The sequence below is a fragment of the Nyctereutes procyonoides genome, unplaced genomic scaffold (assembly GCF_905146905.1).
Source record: "Nyctereutes procyonoides isolate TBG_1078 unplaced genomic scaffold, NYPRO_anot_genome, whole genome shotgun sequence".
NCBI lineage: Eukaryota > Metazoa > Chordata > Mammalia > Carnivora > Canidae > Nyctereutes > Nyctereutes procyonoides.
In genome coordinates this window covers 67,081,167-67,107,851 of record NW_026575140.1, presented here as the reverse complement: position 1 = coordinate 67,107,851, position 26,685 = coordinate 67,081,167, and the positions used below count along the sequence as shown (strand labels likewise).

The window sequence follows — 26,685 nt, the reverse complement described above, 5'->3', positions numbered from 1 at the left end:
ACACAGGCAGAGGGAGAAGCAGGCTCCATGCAGGGAGCCCGATGTGGGACTGGATCCCTGGTCTCCAGGATCAGGCCCTAGGCTGAAGTCGATGCTAAACCACTGAGCCACCCAGGATGCCCTCAATTTGGTTTTTAAAAGAAGTATTTATCTAAGTATTTCAGTTTCCTCTAAATAGTGTGTTTGACTGTGTCAAGAGTTTGAAGCATGGTATTTTCTCTATTGTTCAATTTAAATATTATCAGATTTCCATGCTGTTTATTCTCTGGTGGTGAGGCATTTGGAAGTGTTTTAAATGTCTGAATGTACAAAGGTTAGAAGTCAATAACACCGCAGAAGCAAAGATCAGTGAACCTGAAAACATAGCAATAGAAAGTTTCCAGAATGACATCCAAAGAGAAAAAAGACTAGAAAAACATAAGAACATGATGGTATCATTGGACTGTTGGACTAACATATATGGTCTAATATATTTCTATTTGGAGTCCCAGAAGGAAAGAGAATGAGACTGAAATGAAGACATGTTTAGCTGACACGTTGTGTTTTGGCGACAGACAGACAGGCAGACAGAAAAGACATGTTTAAACCAATAAAAATTAGTAGAGCTATTACTTTCAGACTCACTGAAAGAACTTAAGAGGGTTTTTGGTAGGCAGCTTCTGACATGGTTTCTGTGATCCCCACCTGCTGAGATTCACACCTGGGTATATTCCTCTCCTCTTGAGTATGGCTGGACCTAGTGATTGCTTCTAACAAATAGAATACAGCAAGAATGATGGGATGCCACCTCTGCACTATGTTATAAAAGACTGTGAATTCTGTCTTGTTGATTCCCTTCTTCTGTTGCCCTCCTGGTTTACATGCTTTGGTGAAGAAGCTGCCATGTTGGGGACACTCACATGGCAAAGGACTAAGGCCAGCCTCTAGCAAACAGCCTGCAAGGAACTGAGACCTTTGTCCAGTTATCTAGTCATAAAGAACTAAATCTGGCCAACACCATTTGAATAAGCAGGGAAAAACAGATGCATCCTCAGGGGAGCCTTGAGATGACTACATCGCCAGCTGACACCCTAATTGTGGCTTCTGGGGGACCCTGAAGTGGAGAGCCCAGCGAAGCCATGCCAGATCCAGAAACAGATAACAAATTGTTAACAAACATATTGTTTCTGTTCATTATACTTTGGAGCAATTTGTTACGCAGCAGTAGCTAATATAATGTTCTTCAAGAATCGTGAAATTGAATCAGAAAGGAAGGACTCAGAGGCAAGAAGAAATGATAAGCAAAAAATTAGTGACCATATGGGTAAATCTAAATAACAATTGGCTGTACAATAATAACACCAAGTATGATCTCATGAGAAGATAAAAATAAAAGCAGGATAGACTTACATTATTGAGCCAATATGTAATTAGTAATAAGACTGAACATAGTATTGACACAATCCTCTCTCTCTTTCTTTTTGGTAACAGAATATCTTGCAAGGACTTTAGCTGAGCAAGTCTTACCAGCTAGAGACATTTCCCAGCTTCTTTTACAGGTAGGTGTGTCCCTTTAACAGCTTTTGCTGAAGCCCTGCAAGTAGAAGTGATGTGTGCAACCAAATAACCTTTTTATTTTTTTTTATTTTATAATTTTTAAAAGATTTTATTTATTTATTTGTGAGAGACACAGAGAGAAAGGCAGAGACACAGGCAGAGGGAGAAGCAGGCTCCCTGTGGGGAGCCTGATGCGAGATTTGATCCCGGGACCCTGGGATGCTCAACTGGTGAGCCGCCCACACGCCCCTCGGATAACCTTTTTAAAAGGAAGCTATTCTGTCTGTTTTCCTTTCTCACTAGCTAGAAAATGACAGCAACCAGGGTGATCACGTGAGACGCAAACACAGAAGCTGAATATTGGAGATGGCAGCCTGCCAGACCCAGTCTCCCAGCCCGGGGTCCTGCGTGGCTCTGGGACGGAGGGTACCATCCCAGCCCACCTTGAAAGTGCTTCCTGAGACAGAAGTTAACATTTATGCTACTGAAGGTACTTACTTTAAAGACTTTGTTACAGCAGCTTAGCCTCGATCCTGACAAGTAAATAATTTAAGCTCCAAAAGAAAGAATAAAAGAAGGGAAAAAAGCATTTTAAAAGAATAAAATGAAATCTTGAAAATAAGTCCCAATATATCCAAAGTAAGTGGATTAAATACACCAGTGAAAAGACATACTTTCATTTAGGATATGAAAATTCTGACTCTAGACATCTCAAAGACATATCAAAATTATAAAAGGTATAAAAGGATTAAAAAATACAAGGTAAATACAATTAAAAGATAGTTTATTGTATTGCTGTCCAATTAAAGGGACTTTTTAAAAATTCAATTAAATAGACCAGGAAAAAATGCATTAGAAAGACTAACTGGGGGTCACTAAAAAATCCTAAGCATTTAAATTAAGCTGGAATGTTCAGCAACTCTAAACCTACAGGTATCTAACAACATAGCATATATTTATGAATATATGTTATATATAAAAGTTTAATGGGAAAATAGGCAAATATGCAGTCACACAGGGAGATTGTTAACATACTTCTTTTGGTAATTAATAGATCAAACATTCAGTAAGGCTAAGAAATTTGACACATGGAATAGCCTGTACTTAGTTAAGTAATCCAGTTTTCCAGTTAAGTACAGAGGAAACACTTATAAAAATTGACAGTGTCCTCAGTAATAAGTGTCAGTAAATTTTTAAAAAATGATATTAGAGACCACATCGTAGTTGAAAATAAAAATAAGGATTATTTACTTTGCTCTAAACATAGGTACTTCAGAAGATAGAAGCTTTCTAACTGGATTTACCTGTAGGTTAACTACCCCTGAGATATTTATAGAATTCTGATATTTTAATGTTGTCATATTTTGTTTTCAGGATCATATTGTAGTACAGGTCAATAATGTGCATTGGTAGCACTTTATTCACACTATTACTGAGAAAGGTGACCTGCACAATGTTAATTCATTTTCATTCAGTTTTAAGTTGGGAAGAAATGGCCAGAAATTCTTTCAACTCTGCAATTTTAAAAATTCAGTGTAGGCTATGTTTTTAATTTCTGAAATTTGGGCCAAACTATTTCTTGCCAAAAGTTTGCAGAGATCTAGTGGCACCAGGCATAAGAAAAATCACCTAAGGCATTTATACAGGCATTTATACATACATGTGTGAGGCAGAGACAGATCGAGCATTGCCCTTGAGTGATACCAGTAACATGATTTCCTTGCCAATAGCTCAAAAGTCTTTAGCCTCAGGCCTGGACTAAGTCATCTTAAATGTTTATAGAACAACAGACTGCCCATTGTACACTTAATTTATAGGGTCCAAGCCAGGAGAATATATAGTGTGTGGTGCTGTTCATTCACGATGTGTTGTTTTAAAATATTTAGTACAAAACATGTAGTAAATGGACTTAATTCTGTATCCTTGCAAAAGATTACTGCCTTGATGTATTCTCTTTTGCAGCCGTATCAATATGATTACCTTATAATTATGTAGGTCAGATTTGAAATGGGACTCACTGAGCTAAAATTGAGGTATCAGCAGGGCCACATTCCTTTAGAGAAGCTATAGGAGAGAATCTGTTTCCTTGCCTCTTCAGGCTTCTCGGGGCTCTAGAGGCCACCTGCATTCTTTTCCTTTTCCTTTTTCCTTTTCCTTTTCCTTTTCCTTTTCCTTTTCCTTTTCCTTTTCCTTTTCCTTTTCCTTTTCCTTTTCCTTTTCTTTTCCTTTCCTTTCCTTTCCTTTCCTTTCCTTTCCTTTCCTTTCCTTTCCTTTCCTTTCCTTTCCTTTCCTTTCCTTTCCTTTCCTTTCCTTTCCTTTCCTTTCCTTTTTTAATTTGAGAGAGAGTGAGAGCAATGGATGAGCATAGGTAGAGAGAGGGGCAGAGGCTCCACTGAGCAGGGAGCCCAACTGGGCCTCAATCCCAGGACCCTGGGATCATGACCTGAGTTGAAGGCAGACGCTTAACCTACTGAAGCACCCAGGTGATTCTTTTTTAACTTTTAACTTTTATTTTATTATTATTTTTTTTCATGTGCATTCTTTGGTTTACTTCTAGCTTCAAGAAACCAGCAACAGTTGGTCAAGTCCTGATACCATTACATCTCTTGGATCTTTCTTTTTTTAAAATACTTATTTATTTTAAGTAATCTCTATCCCCAACATGGAGCTTGAACTCACTATCCCAAGATCAAGAGTTGCATGCTCCTCTGACTGAGTCAGCCAGGTGCCCCTCCCTGACCTTTCTTTATCATTTCTGTCTTAGCACGGCAGGAAAGGTTTTCACTTTCAACAACTCGTGTGACTTGCTGAGGGCCATCTGGATAATTCAAGATAGTCTCCATTCTTGAGGTCTCTACTTCTAATAACACCTGAAAAATCCCTTTTGTCACATAAGGTAACATATTCACAGGTTCTAAGAATTAGGGCATGGACATTTATATGGGCCATTATTTTACCCTCACATTTGAGTTTAAAAATCAAACAAGTTCAGCATTAATACTAACCATTAGGGGATCCTTTCCATCATCACTCTTACTTTCTGGGCTGATTTTGACCACTATCCATTAATGAAGGCTTCAAGACTTTCCTCAACATATAGAAGTGATGTGTACTGTATCTACCAAAGATTTTCCAGTCACTGAAATGTATTACTAACTAGACGGTAAATATGATAACAGCTAACATATATTGAGTACTTACTCTGCTCCAAGCACTCTTCTAGGTTCTTTACATGTTTTGAGTTATTTAGTCTTCACAAAAACCCTATGAGGTGGGTATCACCATCATTACCATTTTACTGATGAATGAAGTTTGGTGCAGTTTATATTTAAATTAAATGAGGTTTAGGGTGTTACCAAAAGAAATGATACCAGATGACCTTCAATATAGTAGTTTTTATAATACACAAACACAGAAAATGTACTACGTATTTTATATTATGTTCTATCAAAAATGAACTTATTCACATTTAGATTTGGGAGAAAAACATAGAATGGAATCTATACTTTTCATTTCTTTGAATCTGAAAGAAATGCACGTGCTGATATGTGAATATGTGCTTGTGTACATCATTATGATTGCCTATATGTGAAGAGAGAGATTAAGTCAGGGATTAGTTAAATGAACTGTGGTACTGCCCTGCAATGGAATAATATGCAGCTGGAAAAAAAAGTAAGTGAAGTTCTTTGGGTACTGATACACAGGGATTTCCAAGATATGTTGTTAAGATATGCTGAAAAAAAAAAGTGAGTATAATGTATCATCTTTTGTGTAAGGAAGAGGAGAGGGGGCACCGAGGTGGCTCAGTGGTTGAGCATCTGCCTTTGGTTCAGGTTGTGATCCTGGGGTCCTGGCATCGAGTTCTGCATTGGACTCCCTGCAGGGAACCTGCTTCTCCTTCTGCCTGTGTCCCGGTTTCTCTCTTGTCTCTCATGAATAAATAAATAAAATCTTACAAAAAAAAAAAAAAGAAGGAAGAGAAAATGAATATTTACATTTGTATGGCTTGAATTTGTGTACATAAACACCAGAAGGATAAATAAGAAAGAAAGAAATGGAACAGCAGGGGCAGAGTAGACAGGGTCAAGGCAGGGAGCAAGACTCCTCAATGTGTGCCTCATGATAGGACTTTGATTTTTGGACAGTACAAATGCATTACCTATAGAACCAAACAAGGTAAGCACAGCTTCGAAAAGAAACAATTCCTCTTTCTGTGGCTCACTGCTTTTTCTGAGCATGCTGTACTTTTTTATAATCTTGCATATGAACTCAAGGCATTTAGAAGCCGAGCAAGGGAAGGACATGCAACATTTCTCCTGTGAGAAAAAAACCTAGAGCCAGTACATTAGAGGAAGTGGAACCCAGAAGAGCATAAAATGGCAAAACAGCATCATTTCCTAGGCAGCAGGATCTCAGTGGTACTTAAACATCTGTATACATTGAGAAAACATAGGGCCTAATGTCAAGTGACTTGCCACAGTTGCTCTTCTAATTTGTGGAGACATTAGGACAGGAATCCCTGGACCCCTAATTAACAATCTCAGTGTTTATGTCTTTATATCATGATGCTCTCTATTGATTATAGTGCTGCCCTCTCTAATGAGGTAAAAATATGTGTAAAGTGCTTTAAGCATTTGGACATATATTAACTACTTTAATCATCACATTGTATTATGATAAGGTAGTATCACTTAATAGTTAGGATCATAGGCTCTGGAGTTAGACTTTGAGTCTTTGCCTCATTTCTTACTATGTGATCTTAGACAAATGTCTTCTCAAGTCTCTATTTCCTCATCCATAGGTTGGGAATATAACAGTACTCACTTCGGAGGATCGGTGTGTAGAGTAAATGTTACACATGTAAAGGACTTAGCCTGGCACCCAGTAGGTGCTCCCTGAGTGTTATTCTTGTTATTGCTTTTGTTTTACTGATAGAAATCTAGGTAGGTGAGAATGGTTGAGTAGATACTCAAGGGCACATAGGTTGCAAGCAATGGGTCAAGAACTAGTCTAGATTTTCTCACTTTAAAGTATCATGCTCTTTCCATCCCTAAATAATCCATAAATTCCATGCATTTGGTTTTCCTCTAACTGTAGTAGTTTTTCTGCTTTGACTTGCAAAGCAGTCATTGTGAACCTTTGCACAAAAAAGGGAATAGCTCAATGTGTTTCAGTAGGAGAAAAGGAAAAAACTCATGTATACAGTCAGATATGATTTTAGTGTCATCACAGGATCTAATAGATTATATATAAATATTAATTATTTTGTGTATGCTAACATTTCTTGATGTCTAATTGGTTAGAAAAGGTTTTCTTCACATAAAGCATTTTCATTCAGATACATAAATATATGATATGTTTTATAAATACATAAATTATGTAAATATATAAATTATATATATAATTTACAAATATATATCATTTATATTTATGTATCTTTCCTTACATATAATGTAAATCATCTCAGATTTAAGTTAAATTTATATAACATAATATATAACTTACGTGCAAATATGGTAGACAGTATATTATATAAAATTATATACCATGCATATAAACATTTGCATATTTAAAATAATTTTAAAATGATTGTGTAGCTGAGTAATATTCTGTTGTATATATACACCACATTTTTTTATCCCATTTATTTATGGATGGACATTTGAACTTTCCATATGTTGGCTACTAAAAATAATGTTGCAGTAAATATAGAGGTGCATACAAGTTTTTGAGTTAGTGTTTTTGTTTTCTTTGGATAAATTCCTAGTAATGGAATTACTGGATGTTATGGTAATTCAATTTTTAACTTTTTGAGGAACCTCCCTACTGTTTCCACAGTGACCATACCCAGCTTGCATTCCCATTAACAGTGCATGAGGGTGCCCCTTTTTCCACATCCTCACCAGCACCTGTTGTTTCTTGTGTTTTTTATTTTAGCCCTTCTGACAGATGTGAGGTGGTATCTCATTGTGGTTTTGATTTGCATTTCTCTGATGATGAGTGCTCTTGAGCATCTGTTGGCCATCTGTAAGTCTTCTATGGAAAAATATCTATTCAGGTTTTCTGCCCATTTTTTAATTGGATTATTTGTTTTTTTTTTGGTGTTGAATTGTATTAACATTCTTTATATGTTTTGTATATTAACCCTTCATTGTATATATCATTAGAAGATATCTTCTCCCATTTGGTACATTGTTGATGGTTTCCTTCACTGTGTAAATGCTTTTTATTTTGGTATAGCCCCAGTAACTTGTTTTCATTTCCCTTGCCAAAGGAGACTTATTTAGAAAAATGATTCTACAGCTGATATCAGAGAGATTACTGCCTATGTTTTCTTCTAGGAATTTTTATGGTTTCAGGTCTCATATGGGTCTCTATCCCATTTTTACTTTATTTTTATAATTGGGGGGATTATTATTATTATTAGAGTCAGACTTCCACTCCATCACTTCATGAGTCAAGGTCATCACTGACCTCCACTGTCAAGTTTCAGTACTCCTACTTTAAGATCAGCAAACAGCATTTATCTTGTCAATGTTCTTTCCTTCTGCAAATGCCTCCTTCCCTTATCTTTAAGGACACATTTCTTGGTTCTGCTCCATCTCCTTTGCTGGTTTATCCTCATGTCCCCGAATCAGTTTGAAGATTGGTCCTCAAACCTTCTATTTTCCCTCTTTATGCTGGATGATCTCACAAAGGCTTCTCGTGTTAACATGTATACCTATATACTGCTGAAGTGTAAGTTTATATCTGGCTAAGGCCTCTAGCCTGAATTCCAAATCTGGTTTTCCAATTACTTACTCAACATCTTAAATTAGCATGTGCTAAGTGGAATTATAGTTGACCCTTGAAGAACATTGGGGGTGGGTTTAGGGGTACCACCCTACCCTGCACAGCAAAAATTCCACATGGAACTTTTGACTCCCCAAAAACTTAACTACTAGGTGCCTACTTTTGAGAGAAGCCTTATCGATAACATAAAACAGTTGATTAGCACAAATTTTGTATGTTGTATTATATGCTGTGTTCTTGCAATAAAGCAAGCTAGAGAGAAGAAAATGGTACTAAGAAGTCATATGGAAGAGAAAAAACACTCTTATCAGTACTGTACTGACTGTACTGTAAAAAATCTGCAAATAAATAAACCCACACAGTTCAAGCCCATGTTGTTCAAGGGTCAACTATATGGATTTCTGAATATCCTCCAGGAACTAAACTTTCTCATCCCACAGCCTTCTCTGTCTCAACTGATGGCAACTCTGTTCTCTGGTTTTCTCAGGCTGAAAACCTTGCAGTCATCCTTAAGGCATCCTTGAGGCCTTGCTCTATGTCTCTTCCCACATCTGAGCATGTTGTCAGTGAATCCTGTCATTTCTACCCTTAGGATATATTAAAATTAGACTGCTTCTTACACTCCACCTGCTGCCACCCTGGAGGCAAACCACCATCATTTCTTGCCTGGATTATTGCAGGAGGCACCCCATTGTATCTCTCTGCTTCTGCATTTGCTTTCTGTATAGTTTTTTCTCAATACAAATTTTATTAAGAATTTAAGTCAGATTATGTCATTCTGTCACCAGCTAAATTCCAAGACCTCATCTTTACTGCTCATCTGCTTATACCCACCTACCTTTGTCCCACATTTTTCCTTAAGCTCTTTCCAGAGCTTTTAACTCAGCCAAAAGACCCCACGGCACAGCATCCCTGATGGAAATTGCAACTATCCCGCAAGTGATAACACCTCCCTGAAGGGAGAGTCCAATGGCCCAGATCATCCAGACCAGTTTTAGCTTAACTCCAACCTCACCCCCTGCGCAGATGGAGCATGGAGAGATGGACAGTTATCTTTACCTCATTACTATACTAAAATCTCTGCCCACAGAGGAGCACCAGCCTCATTTACATACCCTGCAACATCTAGGCAGGTTTCCCTAAGGTCTTTGTGTGACCTTGTGCCCTCCTCTACCTACCATGACAGCGCTTCCTTCATAAATATTCATCCTAACCCCAAATAAAAGGAACCTGTTCGCCTTTGCTCAGGGAGTCACGGCCTTGGAAGTTATTCCCCACAATCCCCTTATTTACTGCAAATATTTTTCTTTGTCCGACAACTCTACCTTTTGTAGTTTCTATATGTGACTCACCAACGAGCAAACTCATGCTGCTTAGTTCCCTTACAGTTCCTCTGCTCAAAATACGTGAACAGATTCCCATCTCATTCAATGGGACAGTGAGATCCTTACAGTGGCTCACAAGACTCCATATGGCCTGTCCCTTCTGCCTCCCTGGGCACACTTCCTACCTCTCACCTGTTTCTTACCTGGGCCTTTTCATGTGCTCTTCCCTCTGCCTGAAATCAGGCTTTCTCCCAGACAGCTACGTGCCTTACTCCCCTACTTTCTTTAGATGTCTTTTCAAATGTCACTTTTTCTAGTGAGACCTTTGCAAATCATAAAATAGCAACTGCCCACCCCCATTCCCTATCTCCTCTTCCCTGCTTTCCAATGCTGTACTATATTTATTGGCTATCCCACACATATTATACTCACTTTATTGTCTGTCTCCACATCCACCCTTCTCCCACCTCCTAGGTGTGCTCTTCAGGAAGTTAGCAACTTTAATGTACTTACAGTAAGAGTATAGTAATACTGTTATTTAAATAAATCAATGTTTTGCCCATAGGAAACATTTAATAAATATTAGCTGAAAGAATTAATAAGCCGAAAATACCCTTGGACTTGAGAGTAGAAGTAAAGTGAAACAGCCAGAAATGCAAATCTAAGTATTAGAAATATATGGATGACCTGGTGGGCCAGATTTCCCTGGAATAAAGAGGTCACGGGACCAGAAAGCTACATAAGCTGTATGCTAGACCCAGGTCAGCCCCTGGGATTCTAATAGTGGTAACAGTTACCAATGGAAGGTCTGCCAGAAAGGCAACTTTTGCATATTGAAAACAGTAATTGAGGATCAGTGAAAATAATTAAACAATAAAAATTCAACTGAGTAGCTTAAAAGATCAAATTGGCTTTATCAAATTATTCATGAATGGAGCACCTTCCATCTAGCAAATAGAAAGGAGCTCCTTTGAGCTACAGAGAAGGAAAGGCAGAGAGGTAGCAAAAAAGAAGAAATTATTGGCAAAGAATGCATTGTTTCAGGCAAGGTCACCCTCCTAAGGGGAGCAGAAGGGTCTATCAGTAAATTTCTAGTGCTGACTGGGAAATTCATGTTGACCATTAAAATTTACATATCTGTGGGTTGAAACCACAGTCAGGTTAGGCATAGTAAGTCTAGGTTTATTCACAAGGAGCCCTTGACATAAGTGACTCCATTTTTTTTAAGATTTCATTTTTAAGTAATTTCTACACCCAATGTGGGGCTTGAACTCACAACCCCGAGATCAAGAGTCACATGCTCTACTGACTGAGCTCCATTTTAAACCTGTGGTTTTCTTTTAAGCAAAACAAATGGAAGGTTCCAGTTTCCATAAGCCTACACTAGCTAAAGTAATTAATTACTATTAAGGGACACTGGGACTTTCTTCCAAAAAAGAAAATGTGTTTAGAAGAAATAATCAGAATCCCTATAAACTCCTTCTATCCAGAAATAGAGCTTGACAGAGTCAAAATTAAGTATAATGTTAAGGGAAAGTGTATTCAATTTCTACCTAATTTGAAGATTGCCAACAAAGCCATAATGGACAGACTCAGGCAGCATTGTCTACTTTCATTCAATAGATGGAGCCAGAGTAGAAAGGAAACTGTCTGGCAGATTGTGAAACTGCACAAAGAGGGTTCTGACACTGGGAGTCTACTGCAGATTCCAGCCCCTGTGCGACCAGTAGGCACCCACCCAGGGTTCTTGCCAGTCGCCAGTCATTTGCCTGGGGCGGGGGTGGGGGTAGACGGGCTTTTTCGAGGCCAGTGATGAAAGTGCCTCTGCCTTAAACAGCTCTTGGCCCCTCTTGGTCATTCTCATGCTTCAGAATGCAGTGAATCCTTCCATGGCTTTCTTCCCTGCTCTCCCCCAGCCAAGCATCCAGTTCGTTTACTCACAGGCTAATCAGCATCTGTAATTACCTTTTGTTTACATGTTTGTTTGCTTTCCCCGCTAGAGGGAAAAAGACTGAGCCCTGCAGCATGCTCAGCACCCAGCAGACAGTTCTTGCCACAGGGTGAATATTTAGTAAATATTTGTTGAATGAATTAATTGGGATTCTGGGTTGTTTGAAGTGCCAGGCACTATACCAAGGTTTTTACATACATTTTCTTCCATTCTCTCTCACGAGATAAGCATTTACTGTGGAAAAGCTAAAACTTAAGGAGGCTGCATAATTTGTCCCCAAGGTCACATAGCAGAGTTGAGAATTAAAACCAAGTCTTCCTGATTCTAAAATCTCTGCTGTCACCTTACACAACCTTCATAAACATTTTGTAAAGGAAGTGGTAATGCCTTATGGTAAAGTTTTCACAGGAAAGCCAAGGGGGAAAAGTAGGAAATGCCAGGAAACTGGCTGTGGCACTCGATTTGGTTCCTACTCCGACATTTGCTCCTATGCCAGGCATTCCATATAGCTCAAAATTAAATATACTTTCTGATACTGAATTCAGAGTCAAAGGAGAAGGAGTAAGATCTTCTCTTCGCATCTCCTCCTCTCTTTGTCCACACCTCACGCTTCCTTCTGACTGAGGATGTCCTTTCTTCACTCTCTGGGCATACTCAAAACAGACAAAAATGTAGACTGTGTCACTGGATCCTTGCAAGGAAGAAAAACTGGTGTTGGACAAGTGTAAGACAGTCAAACTTTAACACAGAGGGACACTTAGAAGGTCTGAAAAGTAATAGAGTAGAATGCACAAACATCCAGATCACCCATAAAGAAAGATGGAGGATCCAGAGATGAAAGTATATATGTGAGTGGGTAACAGGGCGTTCATGAGTGGAAGAGAACCAGACTGAACAATAATGCCCCACATATAAAAGAAATAGTTTGAAATTGAGAAGTAGCTTATTATATTAGTACTCAGGACAAAATGTGATTCAAGTTCTGTCCTTTCAATAATACAAATGTCACAATTAAGACTAAAACTAACAAGCTAATACAAATAAAAGCTCCAGCTTGAAATCTCATATTTCACAAATAATATTCTGTTTGCATCTCCTAGCACTGCTGCAAAAAATGACTCCACGAAGTCCAGAAAGGAGCTAAATTACAGTGCTTTAATACAAAGCAATTACTCTGGTGTACTCTAAATTTTCCTTAAATAAGTGAAAAGAAGGCTGTGACGGAAAAATCCTCATGCACAGCCTGTACAGAAGCTCCCAAGGAGGCAATTGGCTAACTGCCTCAAGGCATATCCAAAATGGGGTGAAAACATGAACATTTTGCACTTGTTCAGGGACAAGTTCAGGTTGAGGAACAGACAGGCCTATGGTCCCTGGGATGTGTTACTAGGGTCCTCGCTTGCTTTGTCTTCTTACCCTTCACTGCAGGCGTCGTGAGAACAGGTTTGTGGGCTCCAAGTGTGTCCTTCCATGAAAGGCTGGGAGGTCAGTGCTTCACTCCCTGCACCACACAACCCTCCCGCCGCTGTGTGTCAGTAGAGGTAATGCCAATGCCTAGACCATTCCATCCTGCTGCTTGAAGCTGGGTGTTCTCATCTGAGGAGGAGTGATTCTGGGGAAGGGAATTTCTGTTCTCCGTGTACACTCTCCAGAATCCAAAGTGAGCAGAGGCACTTTATCTAAAATTATATCTAGTTATTTCTTTTCTTTTTTTTTAAGATTTAAAAAAAAATATTCATTTGAGAGAGAGAACAAGTGAGAGCACAAGCAGTGGGGAGGATCAGAGTGATAAGCAGGGAGCCTGACCTGGGGCTTGGTCCTGGGATCCTGAACATCATGACCTGAGCCGAAGGCATATGCTTCACTGACTGAGCCACCCAGGTGCCCCCTTTTCTTTTTTTTTTTTTTTCCTCTCTCTCTCTCTCTCTTTTTAAATATTTTTGTACTTACTACAAGAAAATAAATGTGTTTTAATTTTTTTTCTCTTAAGAGCTAGTTATCTTTGTTTTCTCCTTTATGGGGGAAATGTAGGTATTTAAAAATTAGTGTTTGGTATAGTAAAGAAGCTCCATTATGAAATTAATTCCAACGGGGCCAAAGAATTAAATGTATGAGAGGAAATCTAAAGGTACTAGAAGGAAACCTAGAAAGGACTCCCATTAAACATGGTACATTGACCACATGCCTTTATCTTCTCTCCTTTTGGTAAGCTATCTAATGACCTCCAAGGATCTGTCCATGCCATAATCCCCAGAACCTATGAATGTTCCCTGGTATGACAGCGACTTTGCAGATATGTTTAAGTTAAGGCCTTTCAGATAGATTAGCCCTGATTATCTGAGGGGCCCAAGTAACAACAAGCATCTTTGTAGGAGAGACAGAGAGAGGAGATGTGACCACACAGGCAGAGATCAGAGTGACGTGGATACAAGCCAAGGAATGCTGGCAAAAGCCAGCAACAAATCCTCTCCCAGAGCCCACAGGGGGAATGTGGCCCTGGAGATATCTTAATTTCAGCCCAGTGAAACTGACTTAAGATTTCTGGCCTCCAGAAATGTGACAGAATGAATTTCTGATGTTTTAAGCTACCAAGTTTGTGGTAATTTGTCACAGCCCCAGGAAATTAGCACACTTCTAGATCTATCCAAACCCCACCAAAATAATAGTTACAGGTGGGGAAAATGATATAACTCATAAAGATTAAAAGAACAGCAGAAAGGAACTTCAATAAATTTTTGGAAGATGGAAATGAATGAATGAGTGAGAGGTGACCTACTTATCAGAGTAGAGAACAATGGAGCCTGAGATGCTGGACAGAAAGATGTGATCAAGGCATTAGATGCTTCTCCCAGAGAGGTCACTCAGGGTCTATAAGCACCAAGCAGGGGTATAAGAGAGGAGCAGGGCTGAGTTTAGAGCTGGAGTGGAGGTAGGAACTCAAACCTTGGTCCCTCGTGCCACTCCCTTCTCTGGCACCGGTCAGCCAGGAGCTCGTGTATCTTTGTTTCTCACCTTCCTCACTCCAGTCCAGGTCCTTGATCCCACCACCACCTGAGCCAACAGGTATGTTCTACTCACATTCCTTCTGTTGGAGAGAACTAGTCACAGGATTCTTACTAAATGCAAGGGGGTGGGAGATACTGAGCAGGGCTGGGCACCGATTCTCCTCAACCACTCTGCACCGTGGAAGGAAGACAGGATATTTGATGGCTACCACACTCTCTAAGGCACATCTTTGGAAAATTTCAGAAGACTGCAAATAAAGAGAAGATCCTAAAGGCTTCCAGAATGAAAAAAACAAGGTCGCGTAATGTACTAAGGATTATCACTCTGGCTGGCATCAGACTTTTCAACAGTGGTACAGGATACTAGGAGACAGTAGAGCAACACCCTTACACAATTCAGAGAGAAAAATGTCCCTGAAAGTTTGTATCCAGCCAAACTCCCCAACAAGTGTAAGGGAAAAATAAAGGTATTTTCAGATGTGCAGAGTCTCAAATTATTTGCTTACCATGCATCATGTAAGAGGAAGCTCCCAAAGGGCACCCTTCTAGCACAGCATAAACAAGCAAGAGGCAACATGGGATCCAGAAAAAAACAGAAGATGCACCCAGGAGAGTGGCATAGGGGAAGTCTTAGGATGCCAGATATTTGTCACACCTGACAAGCAGTCCTCCCAAGAATGGAAGCCTGTGTTGAGTGCAGAAGGCAGACATCTAAGGAGAGGAATTTAGAATTAATGGGCTATTCCATATATTGACAATTTGGAGGGAAATTATTATTAAACATTTTCCAAATCTGTTGGATCATTTGGGGGGAAAAAGTGGTGATGGTATGTAGCAAAGGAAACAATTTAGCCAGGGGACCAGGGATATTAGCAATTACTAGTGCCTGGAGAAGATACAGTTATAAATACACTGTTTGGTTCAGTAGTGAATAATAGTACAATCTTAATTACATAAACACTGACTTTTGACTAAACTAGAGGTTTTGGTGTCTCTATATTAGGAAAAGGCAGGGAGTGAAGTTGAAAAGGTGAAAGTCAGATAAGAAATCAAAAGCGTCAACAGTTTCCTTTCCAAGATTGTAATCTATCTGTCTATATATTTTAAGTAACTTCTATACCAAATTTGGGCTTGAATTTACAAAACCCCAAGATCAAGGATCATATGTTCTACCGACTGAGCCAGCCAAGTGCCCCTCAATCTATCTGTTTTTTGACACATGTACAAAGAAGGTCAACGCATAGAAAGAGCAAAAATGGAGACAACTTGAATACCTGTCCTTTGGAACTGGTTAAGTGGATCACAGTTAAATGGGGTATCATGCAAGCATTAAAAAAAATCCACACAATATATGCTGACACAAACTATATCCAGATAGTGAATACAGAAACCCACACAAATAAAATCAAGGTGAAGATTGAGTCCAATATTACAGTACTACCATTTTGGGAGAAATAAATCTATGTATTAGTACATGCACAGGCACAAACGTTGTGTCTTATGTATGTACAGTCTCTGGAAAGATACACAAGGAACTGCTAATAGTGGTTGATTCTAGGGAGGGGAACTGTGCTCAGGGCAGGGATAGGTTAGAGACCTACTTTTCACTCTACTATCTTGTTATTTAAAATGTGTTGCTAGCAAATATATTACCTATTCGAATGACTTTAAAAAAAAAGATTTTATTTATTTGACAGAGCACAAGCAGAGGAGCAGTGGAGGGAGAGGGAGAAGCAGATTCCCTGCTGACCAGGGAGTCCAATGCAGGGGCTCAATCCCAGGTCCTTGGGATCATGCATGACCTCAACCGAAGGCAGATGCTCAAATGACTGAGCCACCTAGATGCCCCTCAAATGACTTTTTAAAGGGAGAGGGAAAACCAGTCTGGCAAGAGGAAGGAAAAATTTTAAAAACGAAGCAAAACAAAACAAAACAAAACAAAAAACAAAAACAAACAAAAAAAAAACGAAGCAAAACAAAATTAGCTCCCTTCGTATCACAGCCTAACACATCAAACGTCCTCTTAAAATGTCACTGCAGTGTTTTTAGCATTATTCCTTTAGGTGGCAGCATCTGCGTTTTGGGGGACACAATCCATCTGCCTAGCCCTGAGGATCAGTTCAGCAATAGTGTTTGGATGTCTTATTTTTCCTTTTCATAAGGAAAAAATTCTTAACGTGTTTATTATATTTATAAAATGCATGATCTGGAAATGTTCCTGAGTATTGTATACAAAAAAAACAGGTTACTGATTTCAAGAGATGTGAAGCAGACTGTAAAGATAATTCATCAACATGTTGACAATGATTTCTCTCAGGATAATAGGGCCATTAATAGGTGAATTTGTTTTCCCCTCTGTGCCTTCGCAACTGTTCTGCAATGAACATGGTGTTTTTCAAAGCCTTGTTTGTCCTCCTTGCCATCAGCCTGGAAAGCTAAGGATGGTGTAGGCTTGAGAGTCATCTGGCTCCCAAACATTGCCAGTCTCACCAAGTTCTTTAGTTTCTTAATTGAGGAATGAAAATAATGATAGATAATAGGACTATTGAAACGGAGACCGAGGGGTAAAGGATCTTTTTAGTGCTCCCCAAATTCAGAAGCAGATTTACTGTGAAGCTAATAAAGCTATGCTTCAGGGCCTCCCCCTCACACTAATCCTTTTCAAAATATTGTATTCCATTTGAATCCATAATTTTGAATTACAAGGCCCACAAATTATCCCGTTCCAGAACCTACCCAACCCAGATCTACCATTGCCAAAGCACACCAAAATACTCTTTGACAACTTTTTCAATATCCTTGTGTGAGGCAGGCAGTCTAGTTCTAACTATGCTTTGAGGGGGTTGGGAAGGTGCCTATAAACTCCCCCACTAAACTGGGACAACCAAGCCTCAAACCCTCTGCACCCTTGTTGCCTAGCACATGGCTGGCACGTTTCAGGTATTCAGAAACCATTTGGAGCAATTCAGAGATTGAATTCTGTTAATTTATAGGACTGTACCTTCCCCCAAAGGACTGGCTGTATGTGTTATTGTGGCTTTTCAAATGCATATGTGCTCTGTGTGTGTGCATACATTTACACAGTGGTGGATTATGACATGCATTTACCCACCAAAGTAACAGAAAAGATTCTTTGAAGAGAATGAGATAACAGTGTAGAAAAACAAGAAAAAGCATCATCAGGAGACCAGAAGTTTTGAGAAATTTCTGAAAGATAAAAAGCAGAAAGATGAACTGATGAGCCACGTGTCTTCCCAAGGGGGGCCCAGAGGGAGCTCAGCTCAGAGACAATACAATGATGGGCTATGGAGCAGTAATCAGTGGCCTCATTAAAGAGCAGGATGCAATGCCTAGGGACAGCTGGGGCCCCTTCCTTTGACCTGTGTAAACAGAGCTTGGCAGCTGAGACTTTTGCCCTCAGGCTAAGAGGCAGCGCTGCCCTCTCTCAAAAGCAAGCTATCAGCTCAGAGAACATCCTTGGTAAGGACTTTGTGGCCTGAGGACTTTGTGGCCTGAGAGGAGATAACTGAAGAAATTCTGAATCTCTATAATAAATTCAGACTGGAAATCACCAGACTTCAAATGCATCTCCACCCCTCCACCTGGAAACCTCTGGGCTCCAGGATCTGCTTGCTCATGCTCTGTCCACAGGAAACCCTACAGGGAAGTCTTCCCATCCACAAACTCCACCTACTTATACAAGAACTGCTGTCAGTCATCCTGTTAGAGTGAAAAGACTTAGAGAAACAAACCTAGACCCTTTAGGGGGGGAAGAAACCCACACAAGCTATTGATGCTAAATTAAGGTGTTTGTGTGGTTCTTCATTCATTCGTATTAAAGGGCAGCAGGGAACCTCAGACTTGGGAGAAAAAGCAATACGAAAGGGAAAGCCTTAGAAAAATAAATAACTGAAGCTGGAGGAAAAAGATAATCCAAGCAGTTTAGAGAATATATATAAAAAAAAAAAAACCAAAACTTAATGAATGCACCCACAGATCACTAACATTGTTAACACCTGTATTAGCCAATTAATACAATTGATATTTAAAAGTTTCAGTAAGACAATAAAAATGCTAATTCATAGGAGAATTTGTAACCTTCATTCTTTTAAGAGAGTTATGTGATGAAAGGTAACCGATAACATGAAAGAGTTCTTGGAAAGTAAAAACCAAAATTTCAGTGGAATTTCTGAGTAATAATATAAATACAAATATAGAAGATCAATTTGGTTACCAGGAAGATAGAGTAGAAGTAAAATGACAGAAAATATGAGAAAAAATTAAGATACATGGAAGTTAGCTCTAAGAAATCTAATACTTCTCTAAAGGTGATCTAGAAGGTATATGGGACCACAGAGAAAAAGACAGTCAAGAAAATAGTGAAATAAATTTCCTTAACGCTAAAGAGTTTTTAGATTGACAAAACCCACCCATTGCAGAACAGGAAAAGCCAAAAAACGAAAGTACATCTAGGCACTGTGGTGAAATTTTAGAATTCTAAGAACAAAAGAAAGCCCTGAATGATTCCAAAGGGGGGATAACGGAACGATAATCAGACTGTCGTACCAGTTCTAGTTACTAGAAGATCATTCATAAAACTAATGTATATTGAGTGTAGCAGAATGTATTCCAGTTTCTGAGGAGGACAAAAACGGATCTTAGAATTCTAAACTTGGCCAAACTATTAATTAAGTTTGACACCAAAAAAGACCATTTTTAGACATTCAAGATTTAGAAAGCTTACTTCCTGTACAAAACCAAACCAAAGCTCAAAGAAGTAATCCAACGAGTTGTAATCCAAGAAAGATAACAAGAAGCAGTGCCATCTGAGTATACCCAAAGGATGTAAAGAAAGCAAGAAAAGGAGGAAAGGGAGGGAAGGAGGAAGCACCTATTCTTCAAGTTTAGAAGAATCTCATTTGAGCCCAAAATTTCGATTAAATAACATTACATTTCGTTCTCAATGGAGGTTTGTCTCCAGTACTAGGTTGTTCATAACAGCTGGTGGTTACAGAGGACCTATGTGCCTCAGAGGGCACTGTGTTGAGTGCCTTATGTGGATTAACTCTTTTAATCTTCTGAAGACTTCATTATAATTACAGAACTGAATATAAATATAGTAAACCATGACCATGTATATATAGAGAGATGTGTATGTGTAAATTTATCCACAAAACAAAAACTTTGAAGTAGACCCTTTTATGTGACTGGGAATCAAGAGCATCTTCTCTAAATAAATAAATACAGAAGTAGAAGTTTGGGTATTATTTAAAGTTACCAAGAATAATTTTAAATATAGTCTTTAGAAAAATTAGAAATACAACCGAATTATAAATAATATAATTAACAAAAATTGGGAGATAGAGAAGTTGGGAGGAAGTATAAATATTCTTCCTTATCTTTCAAAGATGGAAGTCAGTAGACACTTTGCAAAGCTGATAAATTGAGAAACAGAGCAGTAAGCGTATTATTTTAAATTATAATAGGAACTGTGACAAGATGGAACAGCACCTGTATGGAGAGTGTCAGCTTAGGCTGGAATGGTATAGAGATCACATTTATTTTATACTCTTCTGTACTGAGAACATTATTTTCTTTTGGAATGCATATAAAACTATAAAATAGCAATGGGCTACTTCAATAATAGTAGATACATTAATTTTGTGAAGAGTGGAAAAAGCCCACAGGGAGCCTGGGTGGCTTAGTCAGATAAGCATCTGTCTTCGGCTCAGGTCATGATTCTGGGGTCCTGGGATGGAGTTTGACCAGGGAGCCTGCTTCTCCCTCTGCCTCTGCCCTTCCCCCCAGTTCTTGGCTCTCTCTCATTGTCTCTTTGAAATAAATAAAATCTTAAAAGAAAAAAGAGTGGAAAAAGCCTAAATGCATCTTTTCCACAAACATGGCAATGATATTTAATACAGGTGTATGTAATTGAAAGAGGAGTTGTATAGTCATTGTTGCTAAATGTTTTCAAAGATTGGGGGTTTTTAGGAAAAATAGGTTAAAGAGAGCTTAATATATTATCTACTTTTTTAAGTTGAAAAGAAAAAGTAAAACCCATTCTCCAGCTTTTCTAATTTTGAGTTTGGAAAAAGTTGTAAGTATTGTGTGTCCTAACCATGTTGACCCTACAAATGGCTCATAAACCAATGCACTGAGTAGCCTGGGTGGCTCAGCAGTTTAGCGCCGCCTTAGACCCAGGGCATAATCCTGGAGTCCCAGGATCCAGTCCCATGTCGGGCTCCCTGCATGGAGCCTGCTTCTCCCTCTGCCTAGGTCTCTGCCCACCCCCCCATGAATAAATAAATAAAATCTTAAAAAAAAAAAAAACAACTAAAGACTTTGACCTTTCAAAAAAGGAATTCATCACTGAGGATTACTCACCTGTCAAACCAGAATAAGATTCAGTTTGTATTAGGCAACTTTCTCTAACAGTTAATATTTATTTATCGAGACAGGGAATGGGGTGGTGAAGTGGAGAGAGCATGGGTCAGAAAAGCTGCCTTTCCCAACTTTGTCCCTAACTAGCCTAGTGATCTGGCCACCACTTCATCTTTAGTTCCTTCATTTGTAGAAAGTGGATGAAATCGTTACTTCATATTGTCCGTGTGAGAATCAGAAAGGATCGATCAAAGGAAAGTCCTTTGAAATACTACAAAGTGCACTCAGATTACAATGTAGTATCATTTGGATGATAGAACTTCAAAATTGGAAGGAATTTAGAAATAACCCAGTCAAATTTCTTTAATTCCTATTTCATTTATCTATTACTTGCTTAGAGCCCCTGCATATGTTATGAATAGTTTTACAATAGAATTTGATTTAAAATTATATTCTTTTGAACTACTGCCTCTTCTAAAATTATAAGGAATCATAGGCTATTCATGCTGCAAGGGATGGCCAGCCACCTCATGTTTTAATCCGCGTGTTTTATTTTTTATTATTATTTAGAAAATTTTTTTAAAAAGATTTTATTCATTTACTAATGAGAGACAGAGAGAGAGAGAGAGAGAGAGAGAGAGAGAGAAAGAGAGAAAGAGAGAGAGAGGCAGAGACACAGGCAGAGGAAGAAGCAGGCTCCATGCAGGGAGCCCGACACGGGACTTGATCCCAGGTCTCCAGGATCAGGCCCTGGGCTGAAGGCAGCACTAAACCGCTGAGCCACCCGGGCTTCCCTAATCCCCATGTTTTAAATATGAAGCAATATTAGCCAAAGAGAGTATCTGGCCTAAGATAAACACAGGACAATGAACCCAGACCTTGGGTTAAAAGCCATTCCCAAGATTCCCAATGCACAGCCCTTTTCCACCTCACTGCTGAAGCAAGAGATGAATGGCCATTTATGGATAACCACAGTTAATAAAGGTATATATATACTCCACTGACCAGAGTATGCTAATTATTTCTAACCCTTTTTTTCAATATTTAAAAGATGTTCCTTTCCTCAGGGCACCTGGGTGGCTCAGTTGGTTAAGGTTCTGCCTTCGGCTCAGGTCATGATCTGGGCACCCTGGGATGGAGCCTCACATCAGGCTCCCTCCTGAGTGGTGATTATGCTTCTCCCTCTCCCTCTGCCCCTGGTTGTATTCTCTGTCTGTAAAATAAATTAATTAAAAAAAAATAAAAGATGTTCCTTTCCTCAAAAAGCAATTATAAACTGGCAAAATAAACTGACCAAATGTAAAAGTGAAGGAAAAAATTTAAAAAGTAATTATGCTTGAAAAAATGTAAATGCACAGACTCAAATCTGTTCTCTAAATAAAACTGATTGGGCAGCCTGGGTGGCTCAGCGCTTTAGCGCCGCCTTCAGCCCAGGGCCTGATCCTGGAGACCAGGGATCGAGTCCCATGTCAGGCTCCCTGAATGGAGCCTGCTTCTCCCTCTACCTGTGTCTCTGCTCTTTCTCTCTGTGTCTCTCATGAATAAATAAATAAAATCTTTAAAAAAAATAAAATAAGATTGAAAGTTATCAGAACAATTAGGGATTTAATAGTCAAATTAATTAAACATTTCAGTAAAACTTGATACCCTTTCATCCTTCACACAAACCCATGGAAGAGAGGAAGAAGATGTAAATGGTTAGGAAGACAGAGTTTTCAATCAAGACATAAGATTAAATTCCATCTTTACTGTTTATTAGATACATAAATTTTAAAAATGTTCTCAACTTCCCTAAGCCTCATTTCCCTCATCTGTGTTATGGGAATAGTAATAATTCTTTCATAGCATTGTTGTAAAGATTAAAAATCCACATAATTCAATAAATGGGACTACTCATTATCACTTGGGATTTTTACAGGGGAGGAAACTAGAGCTCATCTCATAGCAGTTGTTTGCTCAGCTAATAAGTGGTAGAAACAAAACTGAAATCTCAATCTTCCAACTCTGTTCTTCCCTGCTACCCAGCCTCATTACCCAACACTCAGTTACATGAAAGATCCTCCTCTGACCCTGCCACCCCAATGCGCAGCTTTTCCACAAGCAAGAGACAGGTTTTCCTTCCTAAGTAGGACAGCTCTCTCAGCCAATTTCAGATGATATGGCTTCCAAATGGATGCATCTCTCTTGGCCTGCCAAAGGGAGTCACTTGATTCTTTCAAGATCACAGTCCTCATGTGCTGGAGAGGAGGTGGGGATGGCTGCCTATCTGTGTCACACAACCCTCTATTGTACTCTTATCCCTCCTCAGTGACCCTGACCTTGTGTCCCGTGAGGAGGCACATGCCCTTCATTCCCCCCCTCCCCCGTCTCCATCTTAGGCATCTCTGGCCAGGATTGGGAAGGCCTTTATCCTTTTTCATCTTGGTGTTTGGGTGCTGGCTCTTCAGCACTCAAATCCTCCCTAAGCACCCTAGATTTGACTCTGAGGAGCCTGATGCAAATTTGACTTCCCCTACCCTAGACATTAGGGGTCCTCCATCTTTATTTTTGTAGCTCTCAGGGCCCAGAATGAGCTAGCACATGGTTCACACTCCGTAAATGTTGGCTGGAAAGAAGTTGGAAGAAAGAGGGAGAAAAAGGAGGAATCTGTGGTCTTGTCACTCTAGAGTTTCTGAAAATGGTCTAAGAATGAGGTCACCTTCCTAATTCCAAAAGCATTTAACAATATTTATACATTTTTTATCTATGTATTTACTTGTATGTTACCTGGAAGTATTGATAATAGAGAAATCACTTTAATTTTAGTCTCAGAACTCACACTTAACATTTCAGAGAGAGAGAGAGAGTGTGTGTGTGTGTATAATTTGGGGTTAGACCTTAGGACTGTGCGAGTTGGGGATCCCTGGGTGGCGCAGCGGTTTAGCGCCTGCCTTTGGCCCAGGGCGCGATCCTGGAGACCCGGGATCGAATCCCACGTCGGGCTCCCGGTGCATGGAGCCTGCTTCTCCCTCTGCCTGTGTCTCTGCCTCTCTCTCTCTCTCTCTCTCTCTCTGTGTGACTATCATAAATAAATAAAAATTTAAAAATATATATATATTTAAAAAAAAAAGGACTGTGTGAGTTGAATTGCAAATAGGAGTGGAGTCCAATAGCAGGACCTGGAAATCAAAAGCCTTAAGTTCTTATCGATAGAGCCCCAAGCTGCTGTGTAAACCTGGATGAGTCACACTCGTAGAACTGTAAAAAGGGAATCAATTTTAAAGGATGTCACTATTAACAGAATTGTCATGAGCAGTAATGATAATATGTTCTAAACAGTCAATTTTTAAAAGACCCATGACAGTGATTCTTCACTATCCAAATTTTCTCAATGCTAATTGATCCTTATGGACTATGTTCAACCATTTGAGTCTTTCCTGTTTGTACCTTTCTCCTTCCTCAATGAAGGCCTCTAGACTTCATGACTTAATGACCATGTAGCCTTTCATTCCTACTAATTCTGTTTCCGATGTGACTTAGAATCTGTTCCTGGCCTCTGTTCACACTCTGACTCTCCTACTCTTTCAATAATTCTCACTTAGATGCAACAGCCTCCCTATACCCATGTTTGTAATCATCATTCTTCATTATGCCTGCTCTGCCCTAGGACATATAAATAAATGCAGACTGCCTTGTATCTCTGAGAGTATGCAGCAGCTCAGCTTTGGGCTGCAGCTGTCTTGGATCTTTCCTTCAACCTTCTCTAGTCTCCAGTCTCTTGTTACTCTGTTCCAGCTCCTACGACCAGTCACAGAGGCTCCGGGCTTTGATTACCTTGGGTGGACATGCTGCTCTTTCACTCTGCATTCTCTTTGACCTTACATCATTCTTATTCATAAGCTCATATCTGAACTGGGGGTCGAAATTATTTTCATTGCCCCATTCTGGCTATGACTGAGTCATTTTAGCTCATCAGCCTACTCATCACAAAAGGAGAATAGGCAAAGTCTGTCATTAATGTGTTGTTCCAACACTCAAATTGTAATGTGGTACTCTCTGATTCCAGTGCCAACAACAAAACGTTAATGTGGTTGTTCAAGGTTTTGGGAGTTGCCCGGTATGAGGCACAAAGGATCTTTGTGGGAAGGAGAAGGCTGGCTGGGAAGGAAAAACAGAAGCCAGCTCTTTGGGAACACCCACCACTGGAATGGAAGGTAGACTGGGAGGAATTGACCAAGCATTGGAGGCAGACCCTGGGAAAGATTAGATGAGACACAGGCAGGAGGGCTCAACAGTGTCAGCTCCCAATCCAGAAGTTGTTGGTTCTGCCGTAGTAGGCTGGCAGCAGATTATTACACTCTTTAGGTGTTGGGTTTCTTTTTTTAACATTGTATTTATTTATTCACACACAGAGAGAGGCAGAGACATAGGCAGAGGAGAAACAGGCTCCCTCTGGGGAGCCTGATATGGACCTTGATCCCGCACCCTGAGATCACACCCTGAGCCGATGGCAGACACTCAACTGCTGAACCACCCAGACACCCCACTCTTCAAGTTTTTACCTTGATCTTAGAGTTGTGAGTTCGAGCCCCATATTGGGTGTAAAGATTACCTAAATAAAAAATCTTAAAAAAAAAAGAGAAGCATACTTATAAATCCTTGTTAGAGACTCCATTTATTATAGCACCATTTATTATACCAGGCATTGAGTGCAAATGGAAAAGGAAGGTCAGCATGGTGACTTCCTTGGCAAACTTTGTTAAATAACTTGGTGTGTACCATTATTCTTTATTGTCTCGTCAATATTAGAATGGCTTTTGGACCAGAGATGTGGCTTCTAGCCAGTGCATTTATGCAAACAGTTCTCAGATGTGCCACAAATATGTGGCCAAGATAACATCACAGCCTCCATTCCTGCACTGGAATAATGATGCAACTTTTCAATAAAAGAAATCCTTCATGGACAAATACCAAAAAACACATTGGTGGTTTCTGGATGTTTTGAATTTTCCCATTGGTTTTTTCAACTGGCTATCCCTCTATATTCAGTTCAAAAAGAAAAACAAAACAAAACAAAAAACCCCAACCTGGAATCTGCATAGTTAATCATCACAGCACAGTTTTCAACAATACACCCATGTGTTTATGCTAACTGTCAAGAGTACTTGGTGATTCCACATGAAATGATTACATTTTGTTGAACTTGTTTCTTACAGCAGGATTGATAACAAAAACAAAACAAGAAACTAGTCTCTTGAGAAGAAAGTAGTTCGTATCATTAAGAATCAGTGTCCAGTGAGAAAGAACACTTAAATAAATAAGTATGTCATATTCTTGGCTTGGAAGACACACGTTGTAAAGATGTCACTTTTTCCTAAAACCAACCTGTAAATTTATTACAGCCCAATAAAAACTCTAATGGAATTCTTTTGGAACTTGGCAAAACAATTTGAAAGTTTGGAAGAATAAAAATATATAAGGAAGATCCAAATACAAAAGAATATTATGGAGGACTTTGGCAGTCATTTAAACTGCAGTATTTACTACTGATATATACTGCTACAGGAACAGACAGATGATTAATAAACCAAAATATTGAGTATAGAAGCAGATCCAAATATGAATAGGATTTGGTTATATAATAAAGTGGTGAAAAGAAATGCGTTATTCAGACATCTGGCCAGTCATTTGGAAAAAGAACAAAGGTGGATCTCTA

At 39.3% G+C, this 26,685-nt stretch overlaps 2 protein-coding genes across 2 annotated transcripts in view; one reads left to right on the top strand and one right to left on the bottom strand.

Moving 5' to 3' along the window:
• Window positions 1–26,685, bottom strand: part of FDX1 (ferredoxin 1) — a 77,456-nt gene that overhangs the window by 39,519 nt on the left and 11,252 nt on the right. The window lies entirely within an intron of this gene.
• The window catches only part of RDX (radixin), a 151,293-nt gene continuing 126,124 nt past the window's right edge, over window positions 1,517–26,685 (top strand). Inside the window, exon 1 of the mRNA XM_055304925.1 lies at window positions 1,517–1,538. The gene's annotated coding sequence lies outside the window, so the exon portion shown is untranslated. The remainder of the gene's footprint in view (window positions 1,539–26,685) is intronic.